This window comes from Anabrus simplex, chromosome 6, assembly GCF_040414725.1.
Source record: "Anabrus simplex isolate iqAnaSimp1 chromosome 6, ASM4041472v1, whole genome shotgun sequence".
Classification (NCBI taxonomy): Eukaryota; Metazoa; Arthropoda; class Insecta; order Orthoptera; family Tettigoniidae; genus Anabrus; species Anabrus simplex.
Window position 1 is genome coordinate 235,793,312 of NC_090270.1, and position 19,908 is coordinate 235,813,219.

General features: G+C 39.5%; 1 protein-coding gene across 9 annotated transcripts in view; it reads left to right on the forward strand.

Moving 5' to 3' along the window:
* The first annotated feature begins 6,435 nt into the window (after window positions 1–6,435).
* LOC136876380 (ionotropic receptor 75a) overlaps window positions 6,436–19,908 on the forward strand; it is a 370,517-nt gene continuing 357,044 nt past the window's right edge. For all 9 annotated transcript variants that reach the window (XR_010860583.2, XR_010860582.2, XR_010860584.2 and 6 more), the window contains exon 1: window positions 6,436–6,478. The gene's annotated coding sequence lies outside the window, so the exon portion shown is untranslated. The remainder of the gene's footprint in view (window positions 6,479–19,908) is intronic.

Here is a 19,908-nt window from a genome sequence, read left to right on the forward strand (position 1 = left end):
CTTGAAGAAGAAGGATTTTCTCTGGTCAACCAAGAACAACTCCCAATGTACATAGGTCACAATGGCTCGAGTGTCATAGACTTAATATTCTTCAGAGGAAACGAATTTCACATACTACAACAGAAACGCATTTGGTTACCGATCAGAAAGCACGTCCCAATACATACTAGTTTCAAAATAGATGACCTGGAAATCATTAACATTAAGCAACAATGGGCCCCACGGCACATCAACATAGCATTACTGGAACAGTCACTAGATAAAAACGCAATAACCTCATGTCTATCTAGAGGGAATATCGATAAGGCCTTAGACATACTAGAAAATACCTTACTTAACTCAGCGGGAAAGATGCCCCGGAAAAGAATAAGCAAGCCCTGGTTTGACGAGGATTGTTACACCCAAAGGAAAGTAACCTTGGAGAAACTCCACAGATGGAGAGAGCACAAAACAGAAATAACGCTGAAAGAATGTTCAGAAGAAAGGAGCAAATACAAGGAATTAATCAGAAAGAAACGACAAGACTTCATTTTAAAGCAAGAGCTGGAGACAATAGCAGCAGCAGAATCAAAACCATATAGAATACTAGAACCCCACAGAACGAAAGTGAATCCCACTATACCGATGAAAATATGGGAGGAACATTTTTCAAGTATATATCAAAGGACCCAAATGGCCGTCACACAAACTCGAACCACGCAGCAGTATCCAATCGTGCCAATCACAGTGGAAGAAGTATGGAATGCATTTCAAAGATGTAAACAAGGAAAAGCGCCAGGTCCGGACAACCTCACAAACGAGCTTCTAAAAGAATCAGTTCCACTAACTGTAGTTATATGGACAGCAATATTCAATGAATGCATCGTACAGAGGAAAATCCCTAGGAGGTGGAGGGAATCTACTATCCAGGTGCTGTATAAAGGAAAAGGGCCTAAGGACTCTCCAGATTCCTATCGTGGGATAGCCCTCGAATGCGCTCCTTTTAAAGTATTTACCAAGTTAATATTAGACCGCATCCTACCACAAGCCATGATGTACATACCAGAAGAACAGTATGGATTTACCGCCGGTAGATCAACAATCCAAGCAATTGAGAGGGTACTCAGCATTATATGGGATGCTACAAGCATATCTGGAGGCTTTGTCTACGCTATCTTTGTGGACTACACTAAAGCGTTCGATGGAGTTAACAGAACCATTCTACTTAGGAACCTATCTTTTATCTTAGGACCAGGGAATCCACTATTGCACTTATTGGAAGATATACTAAGTTCTAACTGGCTTACGGTTAGTGATAAAGTAGGCCGGTCTGGACTTAGCCCAGACTAATGGCGTACTCCAAGGGGACCCTCTCAGCCCAATGCTTTTTAATCTGTTGACTCACGATGTCATCAGTGAGGTGGCCTCGGAAGATATTGCAATGGTCATGTACGCTGATGACATGATATTGCTATCAAAAAACAGAAAATCCCTGCAACAAGGACTCAATAAGCTAAACGAATGGTCACTGAGAAATGATTTAGAGATAAATACCAGCAAAACAAAAGTTATGAAATTTAGGCGAGGAGGAAATATCTCCACAGAAGATGTCTTTGAGTGCGGCATTAACAAAATAGAGATGGTTAACTCGTACCGTTATCTAGGCTTAACTTTGCAAGTAACTGGGAAGACGTTTACTAAACACATAGAGGAACGTTGCACCGCAGCGATCAAATCCATATTTGAAATAAAGAGCATTGAGAAACTATCAGTAAGATCCGCCCTCATTCTCTTTAACATTAAGATAGCTCCAATAGCCTGCTATGCCATCAGTAAAATATGGAAGCACCTCACTATGGCCAACCTGGGGAGACTGGAAGCTGTGAAAGCCACCTACTTGAAAAGAGCACTACGACTACACAGAACAGTTCGGACACGGTTAGTGTACAAACTGGTAGACACAGACTTTTTCGTAAGGGAGATAATGATAAGCAATAATCTAGAATCCACCCCACATCGAGCAAAGACAGCAAAAGCTTGCAGCAATAGATCCAGACTTCTATGAAACGCCAGCAATGAACACAGATGTATGGAAAGAGTCCAACTTTGAACTCCAACATGTCTTCACACGGACTGCAGCACATGGCTTTCATCACAGAATTTGTCACCAACGAGGTTACCATCATGCTTCAACCCAGTGTTCCTGTATGCTCTGCGGCTTGTATTGCCCTCAGTACCACTTGATCGATTGTAAGGAGAGGATAAATTCCCTGAACTTCTATGCAAACGATGATAACTTTCAAGGGACCTTATAACCACTATTTGTCAGAAGTACACAGTGTGTTTAATTCATCATTATTTGCTTTACGTCCCACTAACTACTTTTACGGTCTTGGGAGACGCCGAGGTGCCGGAATTTAGTCCCGCAGGAGTTCTTTTACGTGCCAGTAAATCTACCAACACAAGGCTGTCGTATTTGAGCACCTTCAAATACCCCGGGACTGAGCCAGGATCGAACCTGCCAAGTTGGGGTTAGAAGGCCAGCGCCTTAACTGCCTGAGCCACTCAGGCCTGCTATGATGAATGAACCAGTGTGTTATGTACCAGTAGCATCAGAAGAAAATTATGAACCAGAGGAATGGCATGCTAAAGAAGAAAGTTATTTAACTCTCCAGCTACTTCCCGCCAATATTCAGCCAGGCTGTTACACTCGCTATGACCGGGCGACTTGGCCATGTGGTTAGGGGCATGCAACTATGAGCTTGCATCCGGGAGATAATGGATTCGAACCCCACTGTCAGCAGCCCTGAAGATGGTATTCAGTTGTTTCCCATTTTCACAACAGGCAAATGCTGGGGCTGTATCCTAATTAAGGCCACTTCCTTCACACTCCTAGCCCTTTCCTATCCCATTGTCGCCATAAGACCTATCTGTGTCAGTGCGATGTAAGGCAAATTTTAAAAAAATACTCGGTACACAGCAGTAATCCTATATATCGTAAATGAGTGGCAACAGAAGACACAATGCACATCACAATCAATGGTCAATGTAATGCTACTGTTGATCAATTGTATGAGCTTTTTACATTGTAGACCTTCACATTTAGTTTCCTTTTGACTCTGTGATATTAGGACGTCTTATAAAATTATTTATAGCATAGACACTAGTTCCTTATTCTCCACTTCACATACCGATTTTCATTAAATTCTGTTTACCCATTTTCTTGTGACTCGGCGCTGATATGGGCTTAGTAACAAAAATCCATATTCATTAATATCTCTGTGACAATAGCTGGTATGGTAACAATGTATAAAACATAAATGATTGGAAATTTAAAACTATATATCTTTAGTTATGTAATATTTATTGATACGACCACTAATAGCATAAATATTTGAGAAGTAAATTTGAGGCCTTCCTCTAAACTACCATTTCTCTCAGAGTGAATACAATTATTTTTGGTCTAGATTATAGCAATTTATTCCCTGACTTTGCATACTGATTTTCATTACGATACGACCACTAATAACATAAATATTTGAGAATTAAATTTTAGGCCTTCACCTAAACTACCATTTCAGTCAGCGTGAATAAAATTGTTTATGGCCTAGATTGTAGAAACTTATTCCCCGACTATGCATACCGATTTTCATTAAATTCTATTCAGCCGTTTTCTCATGATGCGTGTACAGACAGACAGACAGACAGACCCTGACCCTTAATACCACACCTTAAGACCACCTTACTAACACAAACCTTGCCTGGTAATGCATCTGACGTGCAAACAGGCAGGTACTCCTGTAGTACCATTCCTATTCTTCCCTGCTATCCATTTTCTTCATTAAAAAAAGAGACTGGGGTCCAAACATGCAGTCCAAATGCCTTCATGCTTTGATGCGAAGCAACAACGAATCATTCAATGAATCGATATGCGACGATGCACAAAGGAGACATGTCAGGCTTGCTACACTGCAATTAGGCGTTATGGATGCTGTTTTGCACTCAACTGTGGCAACAAAAAAGAACTAGAGGTTCTGAAAAGAATGAAAATTCAACCTGGAATGTATAGTGTGACTGGAGCGTTCGAAGCAGATTAGCTCCATCTATGTATCTATGTAGGAGTAAACCCTGACTACACCCAAACAAAAAAGGCACAGAAGGTATACTGGTACCTAAAGAGAAGGAGAATGTTGCAAGAGGATAAAAAACTTGAAAAGGAGGGCCTGACCTATTAAGCAGGGGAATTCTAAAGCTCAAAGTTGAACAGGGACTTAACAACCACAATCAATCACTATTGATCTGCATTTAGGGCAGTCGCACAGGTGGCAGATTCCATATCTGTTGCTTTCCTAGCCTTTTCTTAAATGATTGCAAAGAAATTGGAAATTCATTGAACATCTCTCTTGGTAAGTTATTCCAATCCCTAACTCCCCTTCCTATAAATGAATATTTGCCCCAATTTGTCCTCTTGAATTCCAGCTTTATCTTTATATTGTATCTTCCCTACTTTTAAAGACACCACTCAAACTTATTCGTCTACTGATGTCATTCCACGCCATCTCTCCACTGACAGCTCAGAACATACCACATATTACACATTATAATCCTCATTATTGGTCCATATTGAAAATTTACAGTTCAAAAATAATAAAGGTGTTCACTAATCCACCTATTCAGTACTTTATTTCCATCTAAAGTGGTTACATAAACACAATAGCACTTATTTGGGACATGTTTCCCCCTGAGTCCAGAGCCAACAGAATTGCGGTTAATAACGCAACGGTAGATAACAAGTTACAACTTACTACAAACACTGAACATTATTCCAGAATCTACCAGCATTCTTGACAAAGGTCTCTGACAATGTTTCCTACCTGTACAAAGGGCCACTTCTTCTACGACAATTCAACTGATGTTTCAGTTTTGCTTTTACATATATCTACCTTTGAATGTTTTAATACCTTCATGCTTATGACTTTAATAGCGGCCTTGAACATATTATGTACATGACATACGTTTTGTGCTTATTTTTACGTCCTCATTTTGTTGGCAGTATACGCTTTATCACATTGGTGAATCCACAAATGTTTTTATTTGAAACATTTTAATTAGAACTACGTATTTTTAATGAAGGAAGTTTTAGTCTCTGACAAGATAGTTTTAGTATGATCATTGGCAGTGTTCCATAACACATTTTTATTAATGTATCAATATTCACATTGTATGTACCAAATTTTAGTAACTAGCTAATCTTTTAGCTTCCATTTGTATTACTATATGTACTTTTGAAGATTATTTTAGCCTGAAGATGCCATAAATTAAGGGTGAAACATGTCCCAAATAAGTGTTATTGTGTTTATGTAACCTCTTTAAGTGGAAATAAAGTATTGAATAGGTGGATTAGTGAACACCTTTATTATTTTTGAACATACCACTTAGTCGAGCAGCTTCTTTCTCTCAAGTCTTCCCAGCCCAAACTTTGCAACATTTTTGTAATGCTACTCTTTTGTCAGAAACACCCAGAACAAAGTGACTTGATTTTCTTTGGATTTTTTCCAGTTTATGAATAAAGTAATACTGGTGAGAGTCCCATACACTGGAACCATAATCTATTTGGGGTCTTACAAGAGACTTATATGCCCTCTCCTTTACATCCTTACTACAACCCCTAAATACCCTCATAACCATGTGCAGAGATCTGTGCCCTTTATTTACAATCATATTTATGTGATCACCCCAATGGAGATCTTTCCTTATATTAAGACCTAGGTACGTACAGTGATCTCCAAAGGGAACTTTCACCCATCAATGCAGTAATTAAAACTGAGATGCATTTTCCTATTTGTGGAATTCACAACATGCCTTTTAACCCCGCTTATCATCATACAATTGCTCGACTCCATGGCTAAATGGTTAGCATGCTGTCCTTTGGCCACAGGAGTCCTGGCAGAGTCGGGAATTTTAACCATCATTGGTTACTTTCCCTGGAACGGGGGCTGGGTGTATGTGTTGTCTTCATCATCATTTCATCCTCATCACAGCGCACAGTTCGCCTACAGGCGTCGAATCAAAAGACCTGCACCTGGCGAGCCGAACCCATCCTGGGATCTCCCGGCACTATGAGCAATACGCGATTTCATTTCATCATACAATTGCCTACTGTTCATCTCACAACATTATCAAGGTCATTTTGCAGTTGCTCACAATCTTGTGACTTATTTATTACTCTGTACAGAATAACATCATCTGCAAAAAGCCTTACCTTATCTCTGATTCCACTTCTTTACACATATCATTGATATATATATACAGTGGCGGTCAAAATAATAGAGCCGCCTCTATTGACGAGATTAAGAACTAGGATATCTATTAGTTCGCAAAATCTCCACGAGTGCCGTGTTGTCAGTCCCTTTTAGACAATATCAGGGAAGACGTCGCTGCTGTCTGTAGTCGTGCGAAAGGAAGCGTTTGAGCTAGACGTTCGAAAAGAGGCATAAAGGTAAGAAACTTATGGGTCAAAATAATAGAGCCGTTTTACAGAAGTCCCGTTCAAATTGATTTTTTGCAGTTGTTTTGGGGGCTAGTGATATTATTTGTCAACAAACCTCCACTCAATATTATTTTGTATGTAAACTGACGTTTGGTTTTGTTTACATTCTTCTAGATGGGCAGAGTAGAGCATACAAGTGATGATGGTCGTATAGTAATGTTCCGGATGTTCAAAAGTGGGATATCCATGAATCAAATAGCCAAAGATTTACACGTTTCGCGAAAATGAGTCCATTAGACTGGCAAAACAAACAAAGCCGCAGGTGGGGAACAGGGGGCGACCTCGTGTAACTACTCCTCGCGTAGACAGACTCATCACTAGGGAAGTAAAGAAACCCATTTTTGTCACCACCACGACTGAAAGCCATTTTGTTTAGCGACAAAAATGATGTTCAACCATCAACTTCAACGATTCAAAGACGACTGAGATCCGCAAAATTGAATGGGTGCATTGCGAGACAGGAGCCACATGTTTCAAAAGCTAATGTTTGGAAAAGGTTGGCCTTCGCCCGGAGAAATGAACACAAACCCAATATTTGATGGAGGAACATCCTTTGGTCCGATGAATCCAAGTATAATAGGTTTGCCTCAGACGGAAAAGTCTACGTGCGCCGCCCACCAAACCAGGAATTTAATCCCAAGTACACTTTAAAAACTGTGAAGTACGGTGGCGGAAGTGTTACGGTATGGGGATGTTTTTCATGGTATGGCCTTGGTCCAATACACCGTATCAACGGCATAATGAACGCAGAAATGTACAACGACATCTTTGCAAATGTGATGCTGCCTTATGCTGAAGAGGAAATGCCGCTGAAATGGAAATTTCAGCACGATAACGATCCAAAGCATACTGCAAGGATCATAAGGCAGTTTTATCAATATCACCATATCGAAGTATTAGAGTGGCCACCTCAATCCTTTGATGCATCATCCATCGAGAACTTATGGGAGATCGTAGACAAGAGAATTGACCGCTCAAAAGCTACGTCTTTAGATAAACTTTGGGAAGAAATCCAGAGAGCATTGTATGCGATCAGCAGCGACGAATGCAGGCGTTTAGTCGACTCTATGGGTAAGAGGTGCAGGGAAATCCTCAAAAATAAGGGTTACACCACAAAGTACTAATGCACTCCTATGCAAAAACGACTGTTCCTGTAAATTTCATAAGACTTAGATCAAGTACAAAATATTTGTGTCAATTGGCTCTATTTTTTTGACCCTGTGGTCTGGTATTATTTTGAATATTATTGATTAGTTTCAGTTGTTATCTATATAACTGACTGTGGTACAATGTGACTCTGTTATAATGGTTCCTGTACAATGTAAAATTTTGTTTCCATCATAGTACAAACATGTCTAGTAATAAATTTGCACTTTATTCTAAACCTTTGCCAGGTGGCTCTATTATTTTGACCACCACTGTATATATATATAAGAAAACATAAAGGTCCAATAATACTGCCATGAGGGATGCCCCTCTTAATTATTACAGTATCAGATAGCTTCTTCTACTCTAATTCTCTGAGATCTATTTTCTAGAAATATAGCAACCCATTCAGTCACTCTTTTGTCTAGCTTGGTCTCATTTTTGATAGTAGTCTCCCATGAGCCACCCTATCAAATGTTTTACACAGGTCAATCGCAATACAGTCCAATTGACCTCCTGAATCCAGTATATCTGCTATATCTTGCTGGAATCCTACAAGTTGAGCTTCATTGGAATAACCTTTCCTAAAACCAAAGCGACTTCTATCCAAACCAGTTATTGATTTTGCAAATATCTTTAATATAATCAGAAAGAATGCTTTCCCAAGCTTACATGTAATGCATGTCAAACTAACTGGCCTGTAATTTCAGCTTTATATGTATCACCCTTTCCATTATACACAGGTGCTACTGTAGCAACTCTCCATTCATTTGGTTTACCTCCTTCATGCAAACAATAATCAAACAAGTACTTCAGGTATGGTACTATATCTCAACCCACTGTCTTTAGTATAACCCCCCCCCCACCAAAACCTCATCAATTCCAGCTGCTTATGTAGTTTTCAACTTTTGTATCTTACTGTAAACGTCATTGTTATCATAGGTAAATCTGAATACTTCTTTGGTATTAGTCACCTCCTCTATCTGAAAATTATCCTTGTAACCAACAATCTTTACATACTGCTGACAGAATACTTCTGCCTTTTGAAGATCCTTTCATACACACTCCCCTTGTTCATTAATGATTCCTGGAATGTCCTTCTTGGAACCTATTTCTGCCTTAAAGTACCTATACATACTCTTCCATTTTCCACTAAAATTTGTATGACTGCTAATTATGCTTGCCATCATGTTATCCTTAGCTGACTTCTTTGCTAGATTCAATTTCTTAGTAAGTTCCTCCAATTTCTCCTTACTTCCACAGCCATTTCTAACTCTATTTCTTTCAAACCTGCACCTCCTTCTTAGTTTCTTTGCTTTTCCATTATAATATAGTGGATCTTTACCATTCCTTACCACCTTTTATAGTACAAACCTATTTTCACATTCCCCAACAATTGCTTTAAAACCATCCTAGAGTCTGTTTACATTTTTATTTACCGTTTTCCACCGATCATAGTTACTTTTTAAAACTCTCTCATGAACATTTCATCAGCCATATGGTACTACCTAATAGTCCTAATTTTAATATCTTCCTTTCTTTCACATTTATTTTTAACTACCAAAAAACAGCTTCATGATCACTAATATGATCTATTACTTTGGTTTCTCTATAGAGCTCATCTGGTTTTACCAGCATCACATCCAGAATATTCTTCTCTCTAGTGGTTCCATCACTTTCTGAATCAGATGCACTTCCCATATTAACTTATTTGCCATTTGTTGATCATCCTTCCTGTCGTTCACATTACCTTCCCAATTGACATGTGGTAAATTGAGATCACCCGCTAGTCACATTCCTTTCCTTATCGTTTCCCACATAGCTGATTATCTTATAAAATAATTTTGAATCAGCATCCGTGCTACCCTTTCCTGGTCTATACACTCCAAAGACATCAAGTTGCTTATTATCTTTAGAGATGAGCCTTACACCAAGAATTGCATGTTTGTCACCTTTACCTTTTTCATAGCTTACAAATTCTTCTTTCACCAGAATGAATACTCCCCCTCCTACCATTCCTATCATATCTCTACGATACCCACTCCAATTCTGTGAGAAAATTTCTGCATCCGTTAAATCATTTCTCAGCCATGATTCAACTCCTATTACAATATCTGGTAAGTATATATCTATTAAATTACTTAATTCTATTCCTTTCTTTCCAATACTTCTACAATTCAACACTAACATTTTTATCTCATCCCTACTTCATTTCCATTTCCCTGTTCCCTTATCACCACTCCCTAGGCCACCCTGTTTCCCTAAATGTAGTTCCTTATAACCCTTCTAAACAAATTTCCTAACTTATATGTACCACTGCAGTTTAAGTGATGGCCATCCGAGCGCAGATCCCTATCTTCTACCCACTCATTAGGATCTAGAAATCTCACTCACAGTTTCCCACATACCCACTCCATAGTCTCATTTCTATCCCCAATCACCTTCCAGTCTGTATCCCTCCTCCACAGTATTCCACTGGTAACAGTCTCCGCTTCCTTAAACATCACCCGTGCTGCATTTATGAAGTCTCACACATCCCCAACTTTGTTGGTACATATACCTGCTTGTCTTACGTTGTTAGGACCAACGTGAAAAACTACCACCTTCTCCTTTCCCTCCTCCTTCTCTTCTACTTTCCTCAACATCTGCCTTAACCTAATTCCTGTATAACACTTTACCCTGGTACCCTTTCCTCCACACACTTTCCCGACATGTCTGACAATGGAATCCCCCGTGACCAGAACCTCAACCCTACCCACCTCATTTGATCCCCTCCCCTCCTGGTCAGTCCTATCTTTCCTGAGAACTGCTGAAGCCACTGCCTCCTCCCTTTTCTCCATCCCATGACCCTGTTCCACCTGTCTTTTCCTATCTACTACTCCAGATTTACCTTTCCTAGCTTTTCCCTTTCTCCTACTTCCACACTTCTCAGCAACAGTTCCCTGTTCCTCATCTTCCCTCGATTGTACTACCTGCAGTGACTCGTACTGATTTCTCACAGACACCTGTCCTGAATTCTGATCCTGAATGGAGCTCTTAGCCTGCAATCTCCTTCCCCTTAAAACATTAGACCAGCTGTCTTCTACAATATACCCCTTGCCTTCCCATCTCACATTTACACCTACTGTATCCTGTACATTTCCTTCCTGTCCTCTGAGAGAATCCTAAGTATCTCCCTCAAACTCTCCAACTCCTCCCTCATACTCCTTAATGCCTTGCCACACCCGCAGTTCCTACACTTGTACTCCTTAGCCATTCTTTACTGAACAATGAAAAGAAAAGGAAAAATAAGATAACTTATTCTGTGCAAAATAAAAATGAAAAGAAAGAAATATTTGTCTAGGGGAGTTCAAAAAGATCACATGACAATAAGGTAATTAATATAGGCTACTACTACACTACAATACTACTTAGCTGTAAGGTTTTTTTCCTAAAACACCCTAACAGGATGAAAATTGCTGTTAATTACTGGAAACAGAAAATAATACACAAGAATTACACAATTCTAAACTGGAGTTAAGTCTACCCTAATTACTACAATAGGATTCTAGTAAGAGAGTTACTACAGATACCACAGATACAATACAATAATTTTAAACTACATTCAGAGGTATTCCAATTACAACAGGTTATTACTAAGTACAAATAGAAATGAACAATCTTATTGCCAACCTCTATACTTTCAACCCTTGTTTTCTCAGATTTCAGAAATTACTGCAACTTCCTGCATTTAAAATCAAATAACGGCAGTATAAATTGAGCTAGGAAGTATGTTTATAATTCAAATGAAAGATCATAAACTAGCGCATGTTGAGAACCTCCGGCCCCAGGGGCTCTGAACTTTGGAGCGTGGATTGGCGACTACGGGGCCCTTAGCTGAGTCCTGGCATTGCTTCCACTTACTTGTGCCAGGCTCCTCACTTTCATCTATCCTATCCGACCTCTCTTGGTCAACTCTTGTTCTTTTCCGACCCCGATGCTATTAGGTTTGCGAGGGCTAGGGAGTCTTTCATTTGCACGCCCTTCGTGGCCCTTGTCTTCCTTTGGCCGATATCTTCATTTCTCGAAGTGTCGGATCCGTTCTATTTTTCCCTCTGATTAGCGTTATATAGAGGATGGTTGCCTAGTTGTACTTCCTCTTAAAACAATAATCACCACCACCACCACCTGAGAACCTCCGTTGTTGAAATGTATTTTAAAACAGAGAAAATAGAGGTGATTGTAAAATAATAGTGGTATATTGCAAAAAGATTACCTTTTATTCAAAATCTTACTTGAGTTACTTCAAAAAATTTAAGTAATAAGAATGATTTTGTTTCATAACATTATGTACAGAAGTATCAACAAACTAGCACAGGAATCATCAAAATCCATTAATCCAGGAGGTTTGAAAATTGTATGCATTTTTAACTTCAAAAAATTATTTTACAACTATGTAAACACAAACTGAGAAATATACAACTGTTACTTTTTTTAATACAATTGTATTAGAACTGTGGAAAAACTTCAGCTACTCAAGTTCAAAACTGTAGATTTTTTATCTAAACATATACACTATGTGATCAAAAGTATCCGGACACCTGGTTGAACATGACGTACAAGTTCGTGGCGCCTTCCATCGGTAATGCTGGAATTCAATATGGGGTTCACCCAGCCTTAGCCTTGATGACAGCTTCTACTCTCGCAGGCATACGTTCAATCATCTGCTGGAAGTTTGCTTGGGGAATAGCAGCCCATTCTTCACAGAGTGCTGCACTGAGGAGAGGTAGCAATGTCGGTCGGTCAGGCCTGGCACGAAGTCGGCATTCCAAAACATCCCAAAGGTGTTCTATAGGATTCAGGTCGGGACTCTGTGCAGCCCAGTCCATGACAGGGATGTTATTGTCCTATAACCACTCCACCACAGGCAGTGCATTATGAACAGGTGGTCGATCGTGTTAAAAGATGCAATCGCCATCCCCGCAGTGCTCTTCAACAGTGGGAAGCAAGAAGGTGCTTAAAACATCAGTGTAGGCATGAGCTGTGATAGTGCCACGCAAAACATCGAGGGATGCAAGCCCCCTCCTTGAAAAGCATGACCACACCATAACACCACCGCCTCTGAATTGTACTGTTGGCACTAGACACGCTGGCAGATGACGTTCACCGGGCATTCGCCATACTCACACCCTGCCATCAGATTGCCACATTGTGTACCATGATTTGTCACTCCACACAACGTTTTTCCACTGTTCAATCATCCATTATTTACGCTCCTTATACCAAGCGAGGTGTCATTTCGCATTGACCTGTGTGATGTGTGGCTTATGGGCAGCCGCTCGACCATGAAATCCAAGTTTTCTCACCTCCCATCGAACTGTCATAGTACTTGGAGTGGATCCTAATGCAGTTTGGAATTCCTGTGTGATGATCTGGATAGATGCTGGCCTATTACACTTTACGACCCTCTTCAACTGTTGGTGGCTCTGTCAGTCAACAGATGAGGTTGGCCTGTATGCTTTCGTGCTGTACATGTCTATTCATGTTTCCACTTCACTATCACATCAGATACAGTGGACCTAGGGATGTTTAGGAGTGTGGAAATCTCGCATACAGACTTCTGACACAAGTGACACCCAATCACCTAACCAGGTTCGAAGTCCGTGAGTTCCGTGGAGTGCCCCATTCTGCTCTCTCATGATGTCTAATGACTACTGAGTTCGCTGCTATGGAGTACCTGGCAGTAGGTGGCAGCACAATGCACCTAAGATGAAAAACGTATGTTTTTGGGGGTATGTCTACCTTATTAGAGGCAGTTACTGCTAGCGAGCACAGCCATGTGCTGCTGGTGTTAACCAAGTTCACCTGAGTATTGCCGAGCTTCCTTGATGATAAAAATTCTGCATTAAGAATAAAATACTGGTTAATAGAGGTGGTTACTGCTAGCGAGTACAGCCACGCGCTGCCGGTGTTAACCAAGTATTGCCGAGCTTCTGTGACAATAAAAACGCGTTAAGAGTAAAAATACTGGTTAGTAGAGGTGGTTACTGTTAGTGAGTATGGCCGTGCATTGCCGGTGTTAACCGAGTTCACCCGAGTATTGTCAATTTGCATATATTTCAGTTACTGGATATCTCCTGTAACCGTTACAAGTGTGTGCTTGTTAAAAATACTCATTACGTTATTTACCAGCCATCACTAACTCTCGACCAATAAATATGGCCCTTTTAGAACAAGAAAGCTAACACTTAAGATTTGTGATCATAAACCACAGGACTTCCAGTTGTACATTGTACATCGAACCTAACTACCAGCTATAAACTTGATCAATTACTGATGTTTTCTTTCTGAACATTGCCTTTATTTATGCGGGGAAGGTCACAACCCTTATTAACCCTGTTTGTAAAGCTTAACATCTGGTTCTTTTTCACAAAGCTCTGTGCAAGGCATATGTCAGTGTGAATGTGCTATTTCATAGGCATGATGTTAATTAAAACAACTTTCAGTATGAGAACAAAAGCTAAGGGTGTCCCCATTCCCCAACCCCCACCTCCACCCCAACACACATCTCGTATAATAGAAAAAATGGAAAAGTTTCCTTGCCACTAGAGGAATAATGTGAAATAATGCACAGGTGAATTACACTGGGTATGATAATAATAATAATAATAATAATAATAATAATAATAATAATAATAATAATAATAATAATAAAACCAAACCAAACCCCATGGCACTACAGCCCTTGAAGGGCCTTGGCCTACCAAGCGACCGCTGCTCAGCCCGAAGGCCTGCAGATTACGAGGTGTCGTGTGGTCAGCATGACTAATCCTCTTGGCCGTTATTCTTGACTTTCTAGACCGGGGCTGCCATCTCACTGTCAGATAGCTCCTCAATTCTAATCATGTAGGCTGAGTGGACCTCGAACCAGCCCTCAGGTCCAGGTAAAACTCCCTGGCCTGGCCGGGAATTGAACCCGGGGCCTCCAGGTAAGAGGCAGGCACGCTACCCCTACACCACGAGGCCGGCACAATAATAATAATAATAATAATAATAAAAAGCCATGCAAAAGTAGAGGAATTCTGGGACCTACAGGAAGAGACTACAGCATAGATTCCTAAACATCATGTTAAAAGTCTGCTAGGAGGTTTCAATGCATAAATTGGTAAAGAAAAGAAATTTGGAACCATTGTAGGACTATACCCTGCTATCAACAGAACCAACAAGAACGGAGAAAGTTTAATAAGCTTCTACGAGAATTTTGAGTTAAAGCTGATGTCAACCCATTCCCTGGTCCTTTTACACAAGAAAACAACCTGGAAATCACCAAATTTTCACTTAGGAGAATTTCAAATAGATCCTGTATCAATTTCTAAAGGGAAAGAAATTATGAATCTTAAAGTGAAAAAGGGTGTCATTGACTCCGAACACCACTTATCTTTAATTAAAGGTTTCGACCTGACAGATCCAAACTCAAAAGAGTCAGAAACACAAGAATTGACCCAGAATTTCTTGAAGAAAATTCAAATATTTTCCTTGCAAATATCTCCAATCAAATTCCTTCCATTTGGATAGAATTAAAAGATAAACTCATAAGAGCTTCCGGTATTACTGGTGGTCTTCCTCGAAAACGCAAATATAGATGGTGGAACAAGATCTGTAACAAGGCGATACACCTTCAGTTCAAGCCTGCCAAATATGGAGTTCCAATAAAATAGAAGAAACTGGCATGAATTCTTCCAAGTCCAGAAAGAAGTCTAAACAATTATTAGATTTGAAAAGCCAAATATAATCAAAATAAACTGACAGAAATAGACCAAAATTTCTTGATAAACAATATAAGAAACTTTTACAAAACATTCACTGAGGAACTATGAAATTACCAAGCACCTAGTTTGTGTTTCAAATGTTCGGACAGGCTCCTAGCAACAAATAATAAAGAAAACTGTAAACTTTTAGCAACCTACTTCCATGAACTTTTAAACTGCAAACCTCCTGTAGATCAACTTTCATTTGAACAGCCTACTCCAAATCCAGATTCAGAACCCCCCTTACTAGAAAAAATAAAGCAAATAATCAGTCAACTTAGAAATAACATGCCAAAGTGGAAGATGGTGTTATCACTGAAATGTTGAAATTAGGAGGTGAAAGCCTAGCTCAGAAAATTCAAGTAATTCTTGAAGACATCTGGATTACAGAGAAAATTCCTGAAGACTGGAAATGTGCCTTTATTCACACACTCATAAAAAATTGATAAAAACAGACATTAATAACTACAGAGGAATACCTTATCCTTACTGTCAGTTATGTACAAAATTCTCTCTAAAGCCCTACTCACGAGACTTAAAAACCAAACTGAACACCTAATTGGTGAATATCCTTCAGGATTCAGAAAAGCCAGGTCTTGTGTAGAACAAATTCTCAATCTCAAAACCATTTTGTAAATTTGTAAAACTAGACAAACAGCGATCATTTTTGTAGACTTCAAGAAAGTTTATGACTGAGTAGACTGACACACACTATTCCATATTCTAGAAGAATTCAAAGTTGACAAGAAAACAAGAGACTTAATTCATAAGACACTGACTGGCGCAACTTCAAAAGTTAAATTTAGGTGAACTTTCTAACCATCTTGATATTACCACAGGACTTCGAAAAGGAGTTGGCTTTTCTCTGTTATTGTTCAATATTATGCTTGAAAACGTTATCGGGACATGGAAAAATGACACAAATGACTACTCAAAATTAAAATTCATCTTCAGTTCAAGTACCTACCTAGGAGAAGTCATTCAGCCTTCAGGCTGGAATTGTGAAGCAAATAAGGAAAGGATGTCAAAATTACAGAAGGCCTATAGACTCACCTGGAACAGATGTAACAAAAAAATCAATATTCAGAAGCACAAAATTAAGACATTACAACTCAGTTATGAAACCTGAAGCACTATATGTCTTGGAAACCTTAATCACTGGAGGCAGATCACTTATTAAAGACATAGAGAAACAAGAGAGGAAAATCTTTGGTCCAGTCTACTCAGAGGGTTTGTGGATGAAATGGAAGTCTTGGGAGCTTTATCAGCATTTTGAAAAGATCACCAACACCAAAAGGCAATTAAAGTTCTAGGGCCATATTCTAAGCAAGAACAATGACAGGCTCACCAAAATGATTCTCAACCTTGCTCTCTCAATGAAAGTCAAGAACAACTGGCTTATTAGAATAGAAAAAGACGTTCAGGAAATTGGCATCCCCCAGGAATTCTTTAAGATTGACTCCAGTTCAAAAATAAAGCAGTCAACAACCAAAATTTTGCTGAGAAAATGAGTACCAGGACCAATAAATCATGGACTGAAGAACAGAGGGAAATGTTCAGTGTTTATATGAAAAGATTTTGGGACAGGAAGAAATCAACATCAACTAAACTAAATAAATTCTATCATGCTCCACAGATAGGCATAACACTACAAAAAAAAAAAAAGTATGTTCAGACCTCAACACAAAAGCTGGTTGGATCCTCAACAGCTCCACCATTAACTGTCTTGGATGGCCCAGGCATCACCACTGAAGAGGCGTACTAGGAAAATAAGGAGTTAGGCAGTTTCCTGTTGCTTTCCTCAATTAGCCAGAAGTTGCTATTACATATCAGTCTGCCAAGCCCACTGAAATGCATACACCAACCGACCCTATGAGCAATATTTTCACATCGTTTATTGCTGGGACTGGCTACATCGCACATACTTCAGTCACTTTCATATTGTCAAAGCCAAGGATAAAACTGAGACAGTTCAATGAAAGTAACAAAATTGCTCTAGCCTATACCAGAAGACATAGTGTACTGTAAACATTAGGTCTCATCAGCAAAGGGTAATAATAATAATAATAATAATAATAATAATAATAATAATACCGGGTGAGTTGGCCATGCAGTTAGGGGCACTCAGCTATGAGCTTGCATCATGGCGTCTGAGTGAATGGCACGCGGGAAACGAGCTCCTCGAAAGTGTGTAATTTCAAGTGTTCAACAGCGGGATTTTGAGTGTACGCATACAACGTGTTCAAGTGTGTGATATCTATTGTGAAGTGATTAAAGAAAAACACGAATTTACTTATTGGGAATCCCAAAATAGTATTAATTCCGGAGCTTGTTGCGAACATAGCAGAATGGGCGCTTGCGAGCAATGTGGAGTGGAGTTGGGAAGAGCCCTTAAGGTAGAGTGTGCTCAGTGCAAAAAGTGGTACCACAAGAATTGTGTGAACAACCTGAATAGATATAGTGTCTGGTCCTGTGAAAGTTGTAGTGTAAATGAAGGAGACAACAGTAAAAGGAAATCAGTGGGGAACACTATCCCATCCTTAGATAGTATTTTTTTCTCTTCTAAAAGAACTAACCGAAGAAATTCGTCAAATGAAAGAAGACCAAAAGACAAGAGAGACTGATTTAGGGAACTCACTCGAACTGTGTCATAAGAAGTTGGACGATACGGTCCAGCTTATTTCAAAGCAACAAACTGATCTCGACAAGTGTTTTAATCACATAGAAAACCTGACTCAGGAAAACTGCAATTTAAGGGAAAAAATAAAATCCCTACAGTGCCGAGTGAATGACGCGGAAATGTACTCAAGAAGGAACACAATTGAAATCCAGGGGGTTCCTGATATCCAGAACGAAAGTGTACTGGACACAGTTAAGAAGATTGGACGGGCTCTGGACATGGAGGTGAAAGAAGAAATGGTGGACGCATGTCATCGCCTCCCCAAAGCCCCGCATCAACATCACTGCGGAATTATAGTGAAGCTGGTAAGGCGAATGGACAAAGATCTCTTCATGGAAAGACGGCGAGTGAAGAGAAACCTCTCCACGAGGCATGCAGATCTTCCAGGTGACAATGTCATCTATATCAACGAGAGTCTGTCACCGCAGAGAAGAAAACTGCTAGCCCAGGTCCGAGCAATCCGCAGAGAGAAGGACTACGCGTACATATGGGTAAGAAACGGAGTCATTAAAATGCGTAAAACTCAGGGTTCCAAAGTAGTTGTTATTAACAACCAGGATGATCTAAATAAGCTGTAAATTAATGGATGACACTAGGCTTAATATTTATTATCAAAATGTGCACGGGTTAAAAACAAAACTTGATGAACTGAGTCAGAACATTCAGGCCAATGAATATCAATTCGTGGCCCTAACAGAGACTTGGCTGGACTCTACTGTGTTCGATAGTGAGGTCTGTAGTGAGCAGTACAGAGTGTACAGGGCTGACCGTAGCACTAGGAGGGGTGGGGGTGTGCTCACTGCTGTCAGGAGAGGATTAACTGTGCTCAAGGCCGAACAGGTCACAAATAGTTTTGAGGGGCTCTTACTGAATGTTGTCATTCAAGGGAAGGTATGGTATTTCGGTAATGATTTGAACACCTTCCTCAAAATCAGCTGTCTACAGTGAAATATTTGGATGGCTAGAATCTCATTACGAGCTACACAACTGTAATGTCGTCATTGTCGGTGATTTCAACATACCGTCAATAAGTAACATGAACAGTGATTTGAACACAAATACGCAAAGTCAACAATTAAGAAATTTTATTAATCTTCATAATCTCTTCTTATGTAATTCAGTTCCAAACTGTAATGGAAAAACATTAGACTTAGTAATGACTAATCAAAATATTTCAAATATTGAATGCACAAGGAGCACAGACCCGCTACTGCCAGAGGATGTACACCACCCAGCCTTAGAAATAGAGCAACGTTTTACATTGCATCGGGCTAAATCTAACACTACTCCCCAGACTTCATATAATTTTAAAAAAGAGAACTACGAACGACTGTTCATGAGACTTAGGGACATTAATTGGAACTCTCTCTATGAATGCACTGAAGTTGATGCTGCAGTAGATTGTTTTTACGGCAACCTCTATTCAGCTATAAACGAATCGGTTCCCACGAAAAAAACAGGTAACGGCAAAACATACCCCATTTTGTTTACAGATAGCATAATTTGAAAATTGAAAGAAAAAGAATATTACAGAAAGCGGAAGCACATTACGGAACATTATGATAGTCAATATAAAATTCTGAGAGCTCAAATTAAATCTGAAATTAAGTCCGCACACAGAAGATACACTGAGACAGTGGAACAAGGTATCAACAATGACACTAGATCTTTCTGGGCATACGTTAAAAATAGGAGAAAGAATAGTAGGGATTGCGACACTTACAAATATGAAAATAACGTATTAGATACTAAAGATGAAATTGTAG